The sequence below is a fragment of the Hypanus sabinus genome, chromosome 15, assembly GCF_030144855.1.
Source record: "Hypanus sabinus isolate sHypSab1 chromosome 15, sHypSab1.hap1, whole genome shotgun sequence".
NCBI classification, from domain to species: Eukaryota; Metazoa; Chordata; class Chondrichthyes; order Myliobatiformes; family Dasyatidae; genus Hypanus; species Hypanus sabinus.
Window position 1 is genome coordinate 1,766,340 of NC_082720.1, and position 19,488 is coordinate 1,785,827.

Sequence of the window (19,488 nt, forward strand, 5' to 3'; positions counted from 1 at the left end):
GGATTTCTATTCTAATGGACACTGCTCTTGACCTATTCACTTCACTCTCCTGTCTTAAGTTAAGACAACTTCCAAATTTCAAGCTCATTTGCTTCTGATCTGTCCTATACCATTTCATCCAATCCTATCTCCACTTTATTATCTGTCTTGAACCTTTTGATACCACTGGTAAAACCACTCACCAATGAGACAACTCCTCTTTTTCTAAAACCATCACTCCTCATTTCTTCTTATAGTACCCTCCATCCACAGCATACTTTCTAGATTTTGCTGTTGTAACCTACAGCAGCCTCATTTTCTTTATATTTGATTCAGATTTTGTCAAGTCATGATAGTTTTGTTGTTATGAGGTTCAAGCTCTTTGCAGTCAGCTCTCATAACAGTAACATTCTATTTTAGGCAATATCATGGTACATCTCCCATGTATCCCTCACAATTAAATGTAATATAGCCGCTAGAACTACACATAGCACTCCAGCTAAGACCTAATCAAAGTTTTCTAAAATCATAGAATGACCTCTGTTCTCTTGTACTCTCTGATGTTCTGGTTAATGAAAGTAAACGACCAGTATAACTTCTACACTACTTTATTTATCTGTGCTGCCACCTGCAGGGTCTGTGGACTGGACTTATTGACCCTTTGCACCTCAATACATCTCAGAGTCATTCAATTCATGGTGGTCTCCTCTGTAATTGGATCCTTGACTTCCTAATCAGACGAACACAATTTGTGTAGATTGGTGATAACATATCCTTCTCACTGACGATCAACGTGGGGGTACCTCAGGGGTGCGTGCTTAGCCCACTGCTCTACTCTCTATTTACACATGACCGTGTCTAGGCACAGATCAAATAATATCTATAAATTTGCTGATGATACAATTGTTGTTGGTAGAATCTCAGGTGGTGACGAGAGGGCGTACAGGAGTGAGATATGCCAACTCATGGAGTGGTGTCACAGCAACAAGACGAAAGAGCTGATTGTGGACTTCAGCAAGGGTAAGACGGAGGAACACGTACCAATCCTCATAGAGGGATCAGAAGTGGAGAGAGTGAGCAGCTGTAAGTTCCTGGGTGTCAAGATATCCAAGGATCTATCCTGGTCCCAACACATTGATGTAGTCATAAAGAAGGCAAGACAGCAACTATACTTTATTAGGAGTTTGAAGAGATTTGGCATGTCAACAAATACACTCAAACACTTCTATAGTTGTACAGTGGAGAGCATTCTGACAGGCTGCATCACTGTCTGGTATGGAGGGGCTACTGCATTCTGACTGGCTACATCACTGTCTGGTATGGAGGGGCTACTGCATTCTGACAGGCTACATCACTGTCTGGTATGGAGGGGCTACTGCATTCTGACAGGCTGCATCACTGTCTGGTACGGAGGGGCTACTGCATTCTGACAGGCTGCATCACTGTCTGGTATGGAGGGGCTACTGCATTCTGACAGGATACATCACTGCCTGGTATGGAGGGGCTACTGCATTCTGACAGGCTACATCACTAACTGGTATGGAGGGGCTACTGCATTCTGACAGACTGCATCACTGTCTGGTATGGAGGGGCTACTGCATTCTGACAGGCTGCATCACTGTCTGGTATGGAGGGGCTACTGCATTCTGACAGGCTGCATCACTGTCTGGTATGGAGGGGCTACTGCATTCTGACAGGCTGCATCACTGTCTGGTATGGAGGGGCTACTGCATTCTGACAGGCTGCATCACTGCCTGGTATGGAGGGGCTACTGCATTCTGACAGGCTACATCACTGTCTGGTATGGAGGGGCTACTGCATTCTGACAGGCTGCATCACTGTCTGGTATGGAGGGGCTACTGCATTCTGACAGGATACATCACTGTCTGGTATGGAGGGGCTACTGCATTCTGACAGGCTACATCACTGTCTGGTATGGAGGGGCTACTGCATTCTGACAGGATACATCACTGTCTGGTATGGAGGGGCTACTGCATTCTGACAGGCTGCATCACTGTCTGGTATGGAGGGGTTACTGCATTCTGACAGACTGCATCACTGTCTGGTATGGAGGGGCTACTGCATTCTGACAGGCTGCATCACTGTCTGGTATGGAGGGGCTACTGCATTCTGACAGGCTGCATCACTGTCTGGTATGGAGGGGCTACTGCATTCTGACAGGCTACATCACTGTCTGGTATGGAGGGGCTACTGCATTCTGACAGGATACATCACTGTCTGGTATGGAGGGGCTACTGCATTCTGACAGGCTGCATCACTGTCTGGTATGGAGGGGTTACTGCATTCTGACAGACTGCATCACTGTCTGGTATGGAGGGGCTACTGCATTCTGACAGGCTGCATCACTGTCTGGTATGGAGGGGTTACTGCATTCTGACAGACTGCATCACTGTCTGGTATGGAGGGGCTACTGCATTCTGACAGGCTGCATCACTGTCTGGTATGGAGGGGCTACTGCATTCTGACAGGCTGCATCACTGTCTGGTATGGAGGGGCTACTGCATTCTGACAGGCTACATCACTGTCTGGTATGGAGGGGTTACTGCATTCTGACAGACTGCATCACTGTCTGGTATGGAGGGGCTACTGCATTCTGACAGGCTGCATCACTGTCTGGTATGGAGGGGTTACTGCATTCTGACAGGCTGCATCACTGTCTGGTATGGAGGGGTTACTGCATTCTGACAGACTGCATCACTGTCTGGTATGGAGGGGCTACTGCATTCTGACAGGCTGCATCACTGTCTGGTATGGAGGGGCTACTGCATTCTGACAGGCTGCATCACTGTCTGGTATGGAGGGGCTACTGCACAGGACCAAAAGAAGCTGCAGAAGATTGCAAATCTAGTCAGCTCCATCTTGGGCACTAGCCTACAAAGTACCCAGGACATCTTTTGGAAGCGGTGTCTCAGAAAGGCAGCGTCCATTATTAAAGACCTCCAGCACCCAGGGCATGCACTTTTCTCACTGTTACCATCAGGTAGGAGATACAGAAGCTTGAATGCACACACTCGGTGATTAAGGAACAGCTTCTTCCCCTCTGCCATCCAATTCCTAAATGGACAGTTAATCTTTGGACAGAACCTCAGTTTTTTTTAATATACAATATTTCTGTTTTCATTCTTTTTAAAAATGTTTCAATATACAATATTGATTTACTTGCTTATTTATTATTCATATTTAGTTTATTTTTTTCTCTCTGCAAGATTGTGTATTGCATTGAACTGCTGAGGCTAATTTAACAAATTTCATGCCACATACCAGTGATAATAATTCTGATTCTGATTTTTCATTGGACCTTCTGAGATACATCATTGAGTTCTGGGCACAAGAGAGAATGCTCTGCTGTTGTAATATAGCTGAAGGTTATTTCACATTCTCATCCAAGAGACTGGATCGTGGATAGTATTGAATCATTCTAGTCCTACGCAGAAGTGCCTCCATGTTAGTAAACTACCCACAGTATTAGAGCAGAGGTATGTGTAGTACCACAGCTAATTTGTTGATAGTATCATCTAATGTGTTTCGTTTTTAGCTGGTGAATCTGATAGACAGGTTGCCTCAGTCAGGAAATGAAAAGATAGAGCTCGTTGTGCTTTACATTTTTGACCAGTTTTCAAAACTTACATTGGTGATCAGCTTCACAGATGCTCAAAGGTAGACCACAAACTCTTGGTTGCATTGGAAATGCTTTGCTGCTGCTGGAGAGTAAGAAATGCCGATTTGGAATGTACTGTACATAATTTTGTTCCATCTGATATGATTCACATACAATACTACTGTTGTGGTCATTGATCCAGCTGTGTGTTTCATTCCTTCAACTTGCATCTGGAAGCTGGATGATGGCACCAGTCCATAAAGAGCTTCATAGTTGTGCTGTGCTGTAAAATGGGAAGCATATCAGTGATTATCACCTCACAAGATCCACAAACAGAAATGTAATAATGATTAATTAATCTGTTTTAGTAACTTTGAGTGATGGATAAATGTGATAGGGTCCCACATTATGCACATTAATTCAGAATATTAAGGAGCAAGATGAGCTGGCTAACTGAATCTATAATTGGCTTGGCAATAGGAGGTAGAGAACAGTGGTGAAACATTGGAAATCTATGGTGTACCATACGCATTGTTACTGGGACCTTTGCAGTTTGTGACATATTTCAATGACTTGCATGTATGATTCGGAGGTATGACCAGAAAGTTTCCAAATGATACAAAAATTGGTGGTGTGGATAGCCACATAGATTGTCTAAGTCCACACTGGATATAGATCAGGTAAAAAGTTGGATGGAGCATTGAAATATAATCCAGACAAGCGTACAGTGTGTCTTTTGGGAAGCCAAATCGGATAGGGCATATACAGTAAATAATTGGTTATTAAGGATGGTTAATAAGCAGAGAGGCCTTGGGATCCAAGTCCAAAGATTGCTGAAAGTGCCAAATAGGTCTATAGAAACATAAAACATAAAAAAAACCTAAAGCACAATGCTGTGCTGAATATGTACTTACTTCAGAAATTACCGAGGGTTACCCATAGCCCTCTATTTTTCTAAGGTCCGTGTACCATGTATAGGGGAGTAAAGATAACATATTACATGCTTACCTTCACTTGCTGGGGAACGGAATGTAAGAGCTGGGATGTTACGTTGCAAATTTACAAAACGTTAGTTAGGCCACACTTAGTGCATTGTGCATACTACAAGGAAGATGCGATTGTGCCAGAGAAAGTGCAGAGGAAGTTTACCAGACTGTTGCCTGGACTGGGTGGCATTTATTACATGGAGTGATTGGATAGACTGTAATTGCTTTCCCTGGAGTTAAGGAGGGTAAGGGAGACCTGACAGAAGTAGATAAAATTATGAGAGGTAAAAATAGAGGCAATAGCCATTTTCCCATGATGGTGTGTCAAAGGCAGATACTTAAGGTGAGAGGAAGGAGTTAAAAGGGACATTGGATGGTTGTGTTTTTACACAGAGGATGTTGTGCTGCCAGAGGAAGTGGTAAGATGGACAGAACTATGGCAGATGGAATAAGTTTGTAGTGATGCACTTCAGAAGGATAGGACTTGCAAAGTGATTGATTGGACTATAGGAAATGTTGAAGAACAGCAGGCACAGTGTCCAGGGATCCCTAAAGGTAGGGACAGAAGTCCATTAGATGGTGAAGAAGGCAAACAGGATATATGCTTTCATTAACTTGGGCACAGAATATGAGGGCAGGGAGGGTTTTGTACAATTTTATAAAAGGCTGGTTTGAACTGGTGAAGGTGTTGAGGAGATTCAGCAGAATGTTATCTGGAATGGACAATTTCAGCTGTGAATAAAGACTTGGCCAAGGGCTTCCTGATAAAGGTATGCACAATTATAGGGGCATAGCAGGAAAGATTTCCCTGAAGAAAGATAACTAAGACTAGAGGGCATAAGTTTCAGTTAGGAGTAAGAAAGTTAGAAGGGTCCCAAAAGGGAAGCAGCTGGAATCTAGAATACACTTCCTGAGAAGGTGAAGGCATCTTCCGGATGTACAGAATATTTGAATTGGTGAGGTACTGTAAGCTCCAGATGAAGTGTGGGTAAACAGGGCTGACATAGATAATTATAACAGTAGGCATGGAGATGATGGGATGAAGGGCCTGTTTTTGTACTGTATAGCTCTGTATTTATTTATTCAGGTGCCTTGCCGTTCGACGTGAGCGATCATGTCTCTCCATCCATCACTGTCCCTGACCCTCCAAATTGTAGTTGTTGCCTCCCCTGTTTCTAACCGTGATTTTAATCCATCTATCATTTCCATTCTCTGTCTATTTACGCTTCTGTTCCTTTCCAGCTTTCCAGTTGTAGCTAAATGTTCTAATGTCTCTCTTCGCATGATGCGTCCAAAGAATTTTGATTGATGTTTTCTGATTTTTTTAAGTAATGTATGTTTTGTTTTTGTTCTCTGTAGAACTTCTTCGTTGGTTATCGTGTCCGTATATGATATGCATAGCATTCTTCTGAGGAACCACATCTCTGCTGCATTGATTCTTTTTTCCATTGCATTTGCGATGGTCCATGACTCGCAGCCGTCCATCAATAGAAGAAGAATGTAGCAGCTGAGAGTTCTAAGGTGGATGTCAATAGCTATTTTCTTGTTTGCTAGGCTGTTTCTCATTCCTGTAATGCTGTTCTTGCCATTGCATTTCTTGCTTTTATGTCTGTTTCGTATTTACCATCAGATGTTACCCATAATCCAAGGTACTTGAAGTTGTGAACTTGTTTCGGGATTTCGTTTCCCAATACGATCCTACAGTTTGGGATATCAGGTTTGTTTGATATTACAATTAATTCAGTTTTCTTTTTGTTTAAGGTTAGGCTAAGTTGTTTGCTCTCAATGTTGATGGTAGATACTAGTTTCTGTAAATTTGCTGTCGGTACTGTATCATCTGCATAGCGGAGGTTGTTGATATTGTATCCTCCTGTACTTATTCCTGTATAGAGATCATTCTCTGTATAAGGATGAGTATACTTATCAACATGTTAGGCTGAAGAGTTCACTTCTGAGTAGAACACCTCCAAGATCAGAGTGTGACAACTTTTACAATAATAATTTCACTTTCAGAACGTTTAGATAAAAATGGAGTATGTTGACGATGTTCAGCAGTGAAATAACTTGTGTCTGTTGTGATCACTGGAACTGGAAGGTTTTATCAGATATGAAACATAAAGTAAGAATAGAATGTCATTCAGCTTTCAAAACCTGCTCAATTATTGTTTTGTTGTGAATATCTTCAGTTAACTGAAACCTTTTGATCTCAGATTTAAAATTCACTGTTTAAATGACAGCAATACCAGTCCTGAAAAACTCATAGAACATAGAACATAGAATATAGAATAGTACAGCACAGTACAGGCCCTTCGGCCCACAATGTTGTGCCAACCCTTAAACCCTGCCTCCCGTATAACCCCCCACCTTAAATTCCTCCATAAACCTGTCTAGTAGTCTCTTAAACTTCACTAGTGTATCTGCCTCCACCACTGACTCAGGCAGTGCATTCCACGCACCAACCACTCTCTGAGTAAAAAACCTTCCTCTAATATCCCTCTTGAACTTCCCTACCCTTACCTTAAAGCCATGTCCTCTTGTATTGAGCAATGATGCCCTGAGGTGCTGGCTGTCCACTCTATCTATCTATTCCTCTTAATAACTTGTATACCTCTATCATCTCCTCTCATCCCCTTCTCTCCAAAGAGTAAAGCCTCAGCTCCCTTAATCTCTGATCATAATCCATACCCTCTAAACCAGGCAGCATCCTGGTAAATCTCCTCTGTACCCTTTCCAATGCTTCCACATCCTTCCTATAGTGAGGCAACCAGAACTGGACACAGTACTCCAGGTGTGGCCTAATTAGAGTTTTATAGAGCTGCATCATTACCTCGAGACTCTTAAACTCTGTCCCTCGACTTATGAAAGCTAACACTCCATAAGGTTTCTTAACTAACCTATCTACCTCTGAGGCAACTTTCAGGGATCTGTGGACATGTACCCCCAGATCTCTCTGCTCCTCCACACTACCAAGTATCCAGCCATTTACTTTGTACTCTGCCTTGGAGTTTGTCTTTCCAAAGTGTACCACCTCACACTTCTCCGGGTTGAACTCCATCTGCCACTTCTCAGCCCACTTCTGCATCCTATCAATGTCTCTCTGCAATATTCGACAATCCTCTACACTATCTACAACACCACCAACCTTTGTGTCATCTGCAAACTTGCCAACCCACCCTTCCACCCCCACATCTAGGTTGTTAATAAAAATCACAAAAAATAGAGGTCCCAGAACCGATCCTTGTGGGACACCACTAGTCACAACCCTCCACCATGACACTCTGCCTTCTGCAGGCAAGCCAATTCTGAATCTACGACCTTGATGTTATTAGCACCATGCTCTGACCAGCTGAGCTAACCATCCTCACCTGCCTCCTGCACGCATGCTGAGCTCGTTGACTTCATTAACTTTGCCTCCAGCTTTCACCCTGCCCTCAAATTTACCTGGTCCATTTCCGACACCTCCCTCCCCTTTCTTGATCTTTCTGTCTCCATCTCTGGAGACGGCCTATCTACTGATAGCTACTATAAGCCTACAGACTCTAACAGCTACCTGGACTATTCCTCTTCCCACCCTGTCTCTTGCAAAAATGTTATCCCCTTCTCACAATTCCTCTGTCTCTGCTGCATCTGCTATCAGGATGAGGCTTTTCTTTCCAGGACAAAGGAAATGTCTTCCTTTTATAAAGAAAGGGGCTTCCCTTCCTCCACCATCAACTCTGCTCTCAAACGCATCTCTCCCGTTTCATGCACATCTGCCCTCACCCCATCCTCCCACCATTCCACTAGGGATAGGGTTCCCCTTGTCCTCACCTACCACCCCATCAGCCTCTGAGTACAACATATAATTCTCCGTAACTTCCGTCACTCCAACGGGATCCCACTACCAAGCACATCTTTCCCTCCCCCCACTTTCTGCTTTCCGCAGGGATATATTGGTGAGACCCGACTCAGACTGGGAGACTGTTTTGCTGAACACCTACGCTCTGTCCGCCAGAGAAAGCAGGATCTCCCAATGGCCACACGTTTTAATTCCACGTCCCATTCCCATTCTGATATGTCTCTCCATGGCCTCCTCTACTGTCAAGATGAAGCCACACTCAGGTTGGAGGAACGATACCTTATATACCGGCTGGGTAGCCTCCAACCTGATGGCATGAACATTGACTTCTCTAACTTCTGGTAATGCCCCTCCTCTCCTTCTTACCCTATCCATTATCTATTTATCTATTTATCTATCCATCTATTTATTTATTTATTTATTTACCTATCTATCTATCTATTTATTTATTTATTTATTTATTTGTCTATCTATTTATTTGTTTATTTATTTATTTATCTATCTATCTATTTATTTGTTTGTTTATTTATTTATTTATGCCTCCTTGTTTTCTCTCTTTTTTCTCTCTCTGCCGCCTCACAATAACTTCTTGCCTGCTCTCCATCTCCCTCTGGTGCTCCCCTCCCCCTTTCTTTCTTGCTAGGCCTCCCGTCCCATAATCCTTTCCCTTCTCTAGCTCTGTATCCCTTTTGCCAATCAAGTTTCGAGCTCTTAGCTTCACCCCTCCCCCTCCGGTCTTCTTCTATCATTTCCGATCTCCCCTTCCCCCTCCCACTTTCAAATCTCTTACTATCTCTTCTTTGAGTTAGTCCTGACAAAGAGTCTCGGACCAAAATGTCCTGTCGTTGCTGCTTGGCCTGCAGTGTTCCACCAGCATTTTCTGTGTGTTGCTTGCAATTCTGAATCCACCTGTCCAAACTTCCCTGGATCCCATGCCTTCTGACTTCCTGAATAGGTCTACCATGTGGACCTTCACCCTTAAATTTAGAAGCTATGAAGAACAGAAGTAATTTCTGAATTTTCACCCTTCATTTGCTCTTAATATTTGGAGAGCTTTAATTACTTTGTCCCAAAGTGTAGCTTCTATAAAAACAGTGGATGCTAAGAATACACAACAAGTCAGGCCTCTGCTATAGTGAGAAAAGCATTTATCATCTCAGGTTGGTGGTTTCCAACCAGGTTTTAATATGAGATCTTTTTCTTGCCATAGATTCTGCCTGAATTTCCAACAAAAGAATTGGGTTCTTATTTGTTCTAAAAGTCAATAGTAATTAATTACTAACTCCTCTCCAAGGCCAATATTTCATTCTGAAGGTATGATACCTGAAAGTAAAATAGTCAAGGTGTAACTTAACCCAGAATGCGTATAACTGTAACTTTCTCTGAAATGGTCTGGTGTCCTGCTACCTGCAGCTTTTTCAGTTTATATTTGAAATTTCCACTGCATGCAGTATTTTTGAATTCACCATCCAGCATGTTTCTTCAGTGTTTAAATGACTTACTTTTGTAACATAAAAGTAGACAATGGACTTCAAATAATATGTAAATAAGTATTGTGGCCGGACCAATCTTCCGGAGATCTGACGATTGACAGTACGATTGACCACACAGTTATATTGAAGAACGTCTGATTTTGTGTGCCACGGTTCCTGAGAAGACATTGGAAAGAAAGCGTTTAAAAGAAGCAAATGGGGGCAGCTGGCAAAAGTTTCACACCACAACGCCTGAGAAGACATTGGATTGTGCATAATTAGGTAACATTTTTTGGGAAATAAACTTAATGTAACTAATCTCCCTTAGCTTGCCATACTGTACATAATGGTTTAGTGTAATCGATATACAAATCCATAGAAGTAGAAGAAAAAGCAAATTCTGGAAACAGATTCAAATGAAAAGTCATAAAAGGGAAGAATCCTAGTGTAGTTGTTATCAAAGTTATTTGAGATGCAAGAATATTTAGCAAAGCTCCTGCCTTCCCTGTCTTTGTGATTAATGGTACTTTCTATTTTTGAATAGTTAGCCTTTGAAACCATAGCATTATATTATTCAATTATAGAAAGATTAGGAGCTACATACTGACAGTCAGTGCAAATTAGCAAGCATTTCCAAAATGTGCTGTGCTTTGGAAATTAGATATCATTTTTAATTCAACTTGGGCCAACTAGTAAATAAGATTAATCCCATAAATATTCAGCTGATTTTGAATAAGCAATTGATAGAAAGTAGATAAACACTGCTATAGGGGTAGATTAATTTGTCTGTAAAGAGGCAGTGATAAATGGTATTAATGTGCTGGTCACTGAAAGAGCAGAACCAATGGGGATTTGATAGGTTACTCACTCCAGCTACAGTCAGTTTGCATTTAGACTCAACCTTTCAAAGTAAGTTCATTCAGTGGATCATCAGAGCACTGAAATATCAAAAGAAATATCTTAAAGCCAAGTTGATTCATTTATTTTTGTTTTATACAATGTTATATAAAAAGTACTACTGTTTTAATAACATTGTTCTACCCCTGGGAATAAAATATATGCAAGATTATAATGTGCTAATGTTTTACTCTCGCCTGTAGGAAGCAAAAAATGATTAAGTTGCTGAGGTTTTTAAGCATTTTTGCAGTGGCTGTGGGGTGTATTATTTCTCAGCACCATCAGTTATGTTTAATTGCATGGAATGTTTCCAGGCCCTTCGGCACTGTGGAGAATTTGGATAATTCTGACATCCCCTTCAGCTGCAAAGTGTCCTCACTATAGAGGGTTTTGAATCAAGTTTCATAAACAACACTTCCTGTTGAGTACCCTAGTTTGTTTAAAGATATTAGGAATTCAGACTGCCTGTGATACAAGTATAAATTTTGATTTGAAAAGTTCTAAGTTTTATGCTGGATTAATTTGCCAATTTAGAAAAATGTGTGAAAAAAACACATTCCAAGGATCTATGAGGCTAGCAAATGATATGATCTTGTCTTTCCTGTTCACAAGTATGGCAAGCATTTATAAAGTCCTGCAAATATAGAGAAGTTCCTCGCCTATCCTTTTTGTGGGAGTTGAAAGTATTATCATACCTGCAGTGATACTGATGGCACAACCTGCCCGTATTTCTTTTATCAGAGGTATTGCCACTGATGATCATCATCATAGACCATATTCTGAGGAAGTTTGATAAACCTGCAGTTGGAAAAACATTTTTTTCATGTTCATGGAATGATCTTAGAAACACAATGATAGTTATTGCAGGTCACCCTGGAAGCAGCAGGTTGTCTTGTGAACAAAAGCCCAGAATCAACAATCAATTGAGAGTTTGGACTATTAATCTGGGAAATAGGAGCTCAAATGGCACCATGGTTGCTCAAGAATTTGAATTCACTTCAAATAACTCTGAACAATGTGGTACTGCTGGTCTAGCTACTGTGTCACAGTGCCTGTGACCCAGGTTCAGTTGTTCTGTCTGGTGCTGCCTATGTGGAGCATTCATAGACCCCTGTGACAACATTGGTTCTTTTTCCTTCCCATGTTAGTAGATTAATTGGTCATTGTAAATTGCTGTTAATATATAGTCAAGTGACCTGAATTGAATTGACTTTATTTCTTACATCTTTCTTATACAGGAGGAGTAAAATACTTTAATTTACACCTCCATCCAGATGAGCAAAGTGCAATTCATAGTCATTTGTACAACAGGACTGTCAATATAACATAGAAATACAGTTGTATCAGAGCAAGTTCATCAGTTCATCAGTGGAAGAAGCTGTCCGAGAGACTGTTGGTCCTGGCTTTTATGCTGTGGTACTGTTTCCCAGATGGTAGCAGTTGGAATGTGTTGGAATCTCAGGTGGTAACGAAAAGTTGTACAGGAGTGAGGTAGCCCAACTAGTGGAGTGGTGCCACAGCAACAACCTGGCACTCAATGTCAGTAAGACGAAAGAGCTGATTGTGGGCTTCAGCAAGGTAAGATGGAGGAACACATACCAATCCTCATAGAGGGATCAGAAGTGGAGAGAGTGAGCAGCTTCAAGTTCCTGGGTGTCAAGATCTCTGATGATCTAACCTGTTCTCAACATATCGATGTAGTTATAAAGAAGGCAAGACAGCGGCTTTACTTTATTAGGAGTTTGAAGAGATTTGGCATGTCAACAAATACACTCAAAAACTTCTATAGTTATACCATGAAGAGCATTCTGACAGGCTGCATCACTGTCTGGTATGGAGGGGCTACTGCACAGGACCAAAAGAAATTGCAGAAGGTTGTAAATCTAGTCAGCTGCATCTTGGGCACTAGCCTACAAAGTACCCAGGATATCTTTAGGGAGCGGTGTCTCAGAAAGGCAGCGTCCATTATTGAAGACCTCCTGAACCCAGGGAATGCCCTTTTCTCAGTATTACCATCGGGTAGGAGGTACAGAAACCTGAAGGCACACACTCAGTGATTCAGGAACAACTTCTTCCCCTCTGCCATCCGATCCCTGAATGGACTTTGAAGCTTTGGACACTACCTCACTTTTTACACAGTATTTCTGTTTTTGCACAGTTTTAACAATATATTCTGGGTTACCTGGGTTTCAGCACCTAAGTTACAGAGAGAGGTTGAACAAGTTAGGTCTTTATTCTTTGGAGCGTAGAAGATTGAGGGGGGACCTGATACAGGTGTTTAAAATCATGAGGGGGATAGATAGAGTTGATGTGGATAGGCTTTTTCCATTGAGAGTAGGGGAGATTCAATCAAGAGGACATGAGTTGAGAGTTAGGGGGGTAAAAGTTTAGGGATGACACGAGGGGGAACTTCTCTACTCAGAGAGTGGTATCTGTAAAATTGGATAGGTATATGGACAGGAAAGGAATGGAGGGTTATGGGCTGAGTGCAGGACGGTGGGACTAAGTGAGAGTAAGCGTTCGGCACAGACTAGAAGGGCCAAGATGGCCTGTTTCCGTGCTGTGATTGTTAAATGGTTATATGGTTATTCAATATACGTAATTGATTTACTTTTTTATTTATTTTTATGTTTCATTTTATTTATTTATTTTCACCACTAGATTCTGTATTGCATTGAACTGCTGCTGCTAAGTTAACAAATTTTACGTCACATGCCGGAGATAATTATCTTGATTCTGATTCTGGGTGTTAGAAGTGAAAGGGTCTGGTGTGGATGATTATTTGTCAGGGTCAGGGTTGGTGGTCAAATTGTAGGGGGTCCTCGGTCCAGCATGGGTTGTCGAATTATGCTGGATCCTGTGTGGGTGACAGAATTGTAGTGGGTCCAGAGTGGGTGGTAGAAATGTTGGGGATCTGGTGAGGGATGTACAATTGTAGAGGGCCTCTTTGGGTGGAAGAATTATTGGGGGTATGGTGCAGGTGGTAGTATTAGTGTGGGTGATTGGATTGTAGAGGGTCCACAGTGTGGGTGGCTGAAGTGTAGTGGGTCCAGAATGGGCAGTAGAATTATAGATGGTCCACTGTGGGTGTTAGAATGGTTGGGATACTGCGTGGGTGATAAATTATAGCGGTCCAGTGTGGGTGGTAGAAATAGAGTGAGTCCAATGTGGGTGGTGGAATTGTTGGGTATCTTAAGGGTTGTAGAATTGTAGAGGGCCCTATTTTGGTGGTAGAATTATTGGGGGTATTGTGTAGGGGGTCCATGATCCAGTATAGGTGGTCAAATCATAGTGAGTCCGGTGTGACTGGTAGAATTTTAGGGGGTCCAGTGTGTGTGGTAGAGGTGTAGGGATCCAGTGTTAGTTTTAGAAGTGCAGTGGTCGAGTATGGGTCATAGAAATGTATGGGTGCAGTGTGGCTGGTTATTTTAGGGAGCCAGTGTGTGTGGTAGAATTGTAGAGGTCCTCTGTGTGTGGTAAATTGTAGGGAGTCCAGTGTGGATACTACAATAACAGTGGGCAAGGTGTGGGTGGTAGAATTGTAGAGGGTCCAATGTGGGTGGTAAATTGTAGGGAGTCCAGTGTGGATACTACAATAACAGTGGGCAAGGTGTGGGTGGTAGAATTGTAGAGGGTCCAATGTGGGTGGTAAATTGTAGGGAGTCCAGTGTGGATACTACAATAACAGTGGGCAAGGTGTGGGTGGTAGAATTGTAGAGGGTCCAATGTGGGTGGTAAATTGTAGAGAGTCCAGTGTGGATACTACAATAACAGTGGGCAAGGTGTGGGTGGTAGAATTGTAGAGGGTCCAATGTGGGTGGTAAATTGTAGGGAGTCCAGTGTGGATACTACAATAACAGTGGGCAAGGTGTGGGTGGTAGAATTGTAGAGGGTCCAATGTGGGTGGTAAATTGTAGGGAGTCCAGTGTGGATACTACAATAACAGTGGGCAAGGTGTGGATGGTAGAATTGTAGAGGGTCTAATGTGGGTGGCAGCATATGCTGCAGTGTCCTTTTTGTGTTGGCAGGCAAACTGAGGGGTCCAGTGTAGGTGACTGGATTGTAGGAGTCCAGTGTATATGGTAGATTGTAGGGGTATGGTGTGGGTGGCAAATTATAGGGGTCCAGTGTGCGTGGTAGACTTGTAGGGTGTTCAATGTAGGTCATAAATTTTATGGTTCCAGTGTGGGGGGTAAGTTGTAGGGTATCCAATGTGGGTTGTAGAATTGTAGGGTGTTCAATGTAGGTGGTAGAATTGTTTGGGGTCTAGTGTCAGTGTTAAAATTGTAGGAGGTCCAGTGTGTGTAGCAGAATTATAGACAATAGACAATAGGTGCAGAAGTGGACCATTCAGCCCCTCGAGTCTGCACCACCATTCTGAGATCATGGCTGATCATTCACTATCAATACCCAGTCCCTGCCTTGTCCCCATATCCCTTGATTCCCCTATCCATCAGATATCTATCTAGCTCCTTCTTGAAAGCATCCAGAGAATTGGCCTCCACCGTCTTCCGAGGCAGTGCATTCCACACCTCCACAACTCTCTGGGAGAAGAAGTTTTTCCTCAACTCTGTTTTAAATAACTGACCTCTTATTCTCAATCCATGCCCTCTGGTACTGGACTCTCCCAACATCTGGAACATATTACCTGCCTCAATCCTATCAAATCCTTTAATTATCTTAAACGTTTCAATCAGATCCCCTCTCAATCTCCTCAATTTCAGCGTGTACAAGCCCAATCTCTCCAATCTCTCTGCGTAAAACAGCCCTGCCATCCCAGGAATCAACCTAGTGAATCTACGCTGCACTTCCTCAATTGCCAGAATGTCCTTCCTTAAACCTGGAGACCAAAACTGTACACAATATTCCAGGTGTGGTCTCACCAGGGCCCTGTACAAATGCAAAAGGACATCCTTGCTCTTGTATTCAATTCCCCTTGTAACAAAGGCCAACATTCCATTTGCCCTCTTCACTGCCTGTTGCACTTGCTCATTCACCTTCATTGACTGGTGAACTAGGACTCCTAGGTCTCTTTGCATTTCTCCCTTACCTAACTCTACACCGTTCAGACAATACTCTGCCCTCTTGTTCCTGCTTCCAAAGTGGATAACTTCACATTGGAAGCAGAATTGTAGTGTGTCCAGAGTGGGTGTTAGTATTGTAGGAGAGCCAGGGTCCAGTGTGGGTTGACAAATTGTAGTGGGTCCAGAGTGGGTGGTAGAATTGCTGGGGATCCAGGAAGGGATGTACAATTGTAGTGGGTTCTCTGTGGCTGCTAGAATTATTGGGGGTACAGTGTGGGTGGTGGTATTTTAGGGTGTCCATGGTCCAGTGTGGGTGGTAGAGGAGATAGCATGGTCCGGTAGAAATGTGGGGGTTAGAATTAGAGGGGGTCCACTCTGGGTGGTAACCTGTAGGGGTTCTGTGTGGATGGTTAAATTGTCGAGGTCCTGTGTGTGTAGTAGAATTGTAGGGAGTCTCCAGTGTGGGTTGACAAAATGTAATGGGTCCAGTGAGTGTGGTAGAATCGTGTGTCCAGCGAGGGTTGTTGAATTGTAGTGAGTCCTGTGTGGGGGCTCGAATTGTAAGGGGTCTAGTGTGGGTGTTAGGATTGTAGGGGGTCCCCAGTGTGGGTGGTTGAATTGTAGGGGGTCCAGTGTGGCTGGTAGAATTGTTGGGGACAGTGTGGCTGGCAGAATTATCCAGTTTAGGTGGTGGAATGGTTGGGGTCCAGAGTGAGTGGTATAACTGTAGGGGTTCCAGTATGAGTGATTGAATTGTAGGGCTCTGGTTTGGGTGGTAGAATTGTAGGTGTTCGTGCTGTGGGTGCTAAATTTTGGGGTGTTCAATGTGGATGGTTGAATTATAGGTGGTCCGGAGTCCGCATTAGGTGGTTAAAATGTTAGGGTCCAGTGTGAGTGGTATGAAACCCTCAAGCTCGGCCAGCTCACGTTCATCTGGAGGAAAACAGCCTCTGGCCCCACCAAACTGAGAAATCACGTGTAATGTACCACCCAGTTACAAACCCACAATGCAAAATATCAGACAGTACACCATGTGCAATTAAATGATTGAAAGTTATGAATCTTAATCTAAATATAGGGTTAGTAATGAAAATAAAAAAGGGCCCAATTCAAGGAAAAGTCAGAAGTTCACGTTGGAGCTCACTCAGTCATCATTCTTCCACCATCGGTCTCCTCCGAGCATGAACGACCTTTGACCTTCAGATCTCAGTCCACTCTGTCCAGTTCTCTCCACATGTGCCTTCCCTCTTCATCTCTACTCATCTACTTCATCTCTCTATTCATCCTCTTCCCTCTTCAGATCTCAGTCCACTCTGTCCAGTTCTCTCCACATGTGCCTTCCCTCTTCATCTCTACTCATCTACTTCATCTCTCTATTCATCCTCTTCCCTCTTCAGATCTCAGTCCACTCTGTCCAGTTCTCTCCACATGTGCCTTCCCTCTTCATCTCTACTCATCTACTTCATCTCTCTATTCATCCTCTTCCCTCTTCAGATCTCAGTCCACTCTGTCCAGTTCTCTCCACATGTGCCTTCCCTCTTCATCTCTACTCATCTACTTCATCTCTCTATTCATCCTCTTCCCTCTTCAGATCTCAGTCCACTCTGTCCAGTTCTCTCCACATGTGCCTTCCCTCTTCATCTCTACTCATCTACTTCATCTCTCTATTCATCCTCTTCCCTCTTCAGATCTCAGTCCACTCTGTCCAGTTCTCTCCACATGTGCCTTCCCTCTTCATCTCTACTCAACAAAGAGCACAGAAAACCTCCTTCCAGATTCACAAGACAGAGCACCAATCTCTGATCGGCTAACATGCATACCACAGTCCTGTTAGCTCCAGCCATAACCCAAACACTGCTGCTACAGAGAATGAACATTACAGAGAATCCATTAAATTGGCCATAGCAGTGAAACTTTGCAAAGAAACCTTTACATTAGGAGAGAATCCTTGCAGAGTGTTACAGGTAGAATTGTAGGGGGTCCAGTGTGGGTTGTAGAACTGTAGGGGGTTGGTGTGGGTGATAGAATTGTCGGGGTCCAATGTGAGTGGTAACATTAAATGGGTACCAGCATCCAGTGTGCATGCCAGGATAGTAGGGGGTGCAGTGTGTGTGGTAAATTGTAGGGGGTCCAGTGTGGGTTGTAGAACTGTAGGAGGTTGGTGTGGGTGATAAACTGTAGGGTTCCAGTGTGGGTGGTAGAATTGTCAGGGTCCAATGTGAGTGGTAGAATTGTCAGGGTCCAATGTGAGTGGTAGAATTGTCAGGGTCCAATGTGAGTGGTAACATTAAATGGGTACCAGAATCCAGTGTGCTTGCCAGGATAGTAGGGGGTGCAGTGTGTGTGGTAAATTGTAGGGAGTCTAGTGTGGGTGGTAGATTTGTTGGGTGTCCTGTGTGGGTGATAGAATTGTAGGTGGTCCAATATGGGTGGTAGCATGCTGCAGATGTCCTTGTTGTTTTGGTAGGTAAATTGTAGGGAGTCCAGTGTCGGTGATTGGATTGTAGATGGTCCAGCGTGGGTCGTAGAATTGTAGGGGGTCTGGTGTGAGTGGTAAATTGTAAAATTCCACTGCGGGTGATAAGTTGTAGGGGATCTCATATGGGTGGTAGAATTGTAGGGTGTCCAGTATGAGTGGTAGAATTTTAGAATGTCCAATGTTGGTGGTAGCATGCTGCAGATGAGTTGGTAGGTGAATTGTGGGGGGTCGAGTGTGCATGGCAGAATTATAGGGCGTCCAATGTGTGTGGTAGAAAAGTAGGAGTCTGCTGTGAGTTGTAAATTGATGGGGGTCCAATGTGGGAAGTAGAATTGCTGAGGTCCCATGTGGGTGATAGGATTGTTGGGGTCTGCTATGGGTGATAAATTGTAGGGGGTCCAGCTTAGGTGATAGAATTGTACGGGGTCAAGTGTGGGTGGAAAATTGTAGGGGGTCTAGTGTGGGTGGAAAATTGTAGGGGGTCTAGTGTGGGTGCTAGAAATGTACGGGGTCAAGTGTGGGTGGAAAATTGTAGGGGGTCTAGTGTGGGTGGAAAATTGTAGGGGGTCTAGTGTGGGTGCTAGAAATGTAAGGGGTCAAGTGTGGGTGCTAGAAATGTACGGGGTCAAGTGTGGGTGGAAAATTGTAGGGGGTCTAGTGTGGGTGGAAAATTGTAGGGGGTCTAGTGTGGGTGCTAGAAATGTACGGGGTCTAGTGTGGGTGCTAGAAATGTACGGGGTCAAGTGTGGGTGGAAAATTGTAGGGGGTCTAGTGTGGGTGGAAAATTGTAGGGGGTCAAGTGTGGGTGGAAAATTGTAGGGGGTCAAGTGTGGGTGGAAAATTGTAGGGGGTCTAGTGTGGGTGGAAAATTGTAGGGGGTCTAGTGTGGGTGCTAGAAATGTACGGGGTCTAGTGTGGGTGCTAGAAATGTACGGGGTCAAGTGTGGGTGGAAAATTGTAGGGGGTCTAGTGTGGGTGGAAAATTGTAGGGGGTCAAGTGTGGGTGGAAAATTGTAGGGGGTCAAGTGTGGGTGGAAAATTGTAGGGGGTCTAGTGTGGGTGCTAGAAATGTACGGGTCAAGTGTGGGTGGAAAATTGTAGGGGGTCTAGTGTGGGTGCTAGAAATGTACGGGGTCAAGTGTGGGTGGAAAATTGTAGGGGGTCTAGTGTGGGTGGAAAATTGTAGGGGGTCTA

At 43.5% G+C, this 19,488-nt stretch overlaps 1 protein-coding gene across 3 annotated transcripts in view; it reads left to right on the forward strand.

Moving 5' to 3' along the window:
- Window positions 1–19,488, forward strand: part of LOC132405118 (uncharacterized) — a 171,100-nt gene that overhangs the window by 25,134 nt on the left and 126,478 nt on the right. For all 3 annotated transcript variants that reach the window (XR_009515765.1, XR_009515766.1, XM_059989822.1), the window contains 4 exons: window positions 896–999; window positions 5,944–6,105; window positions 6,215–6,301; window positions 10,034–10,176. The gene's annotated coding sequence lies outside the window, so the exon portion shown is untranslated. The remainder of the gene's footprint in view (window positions 1–895; window positions 1,000–5,943; window positions 6,106–6,214; window positions 6,302–10,033; window positions 10,177–19,488) is intronic.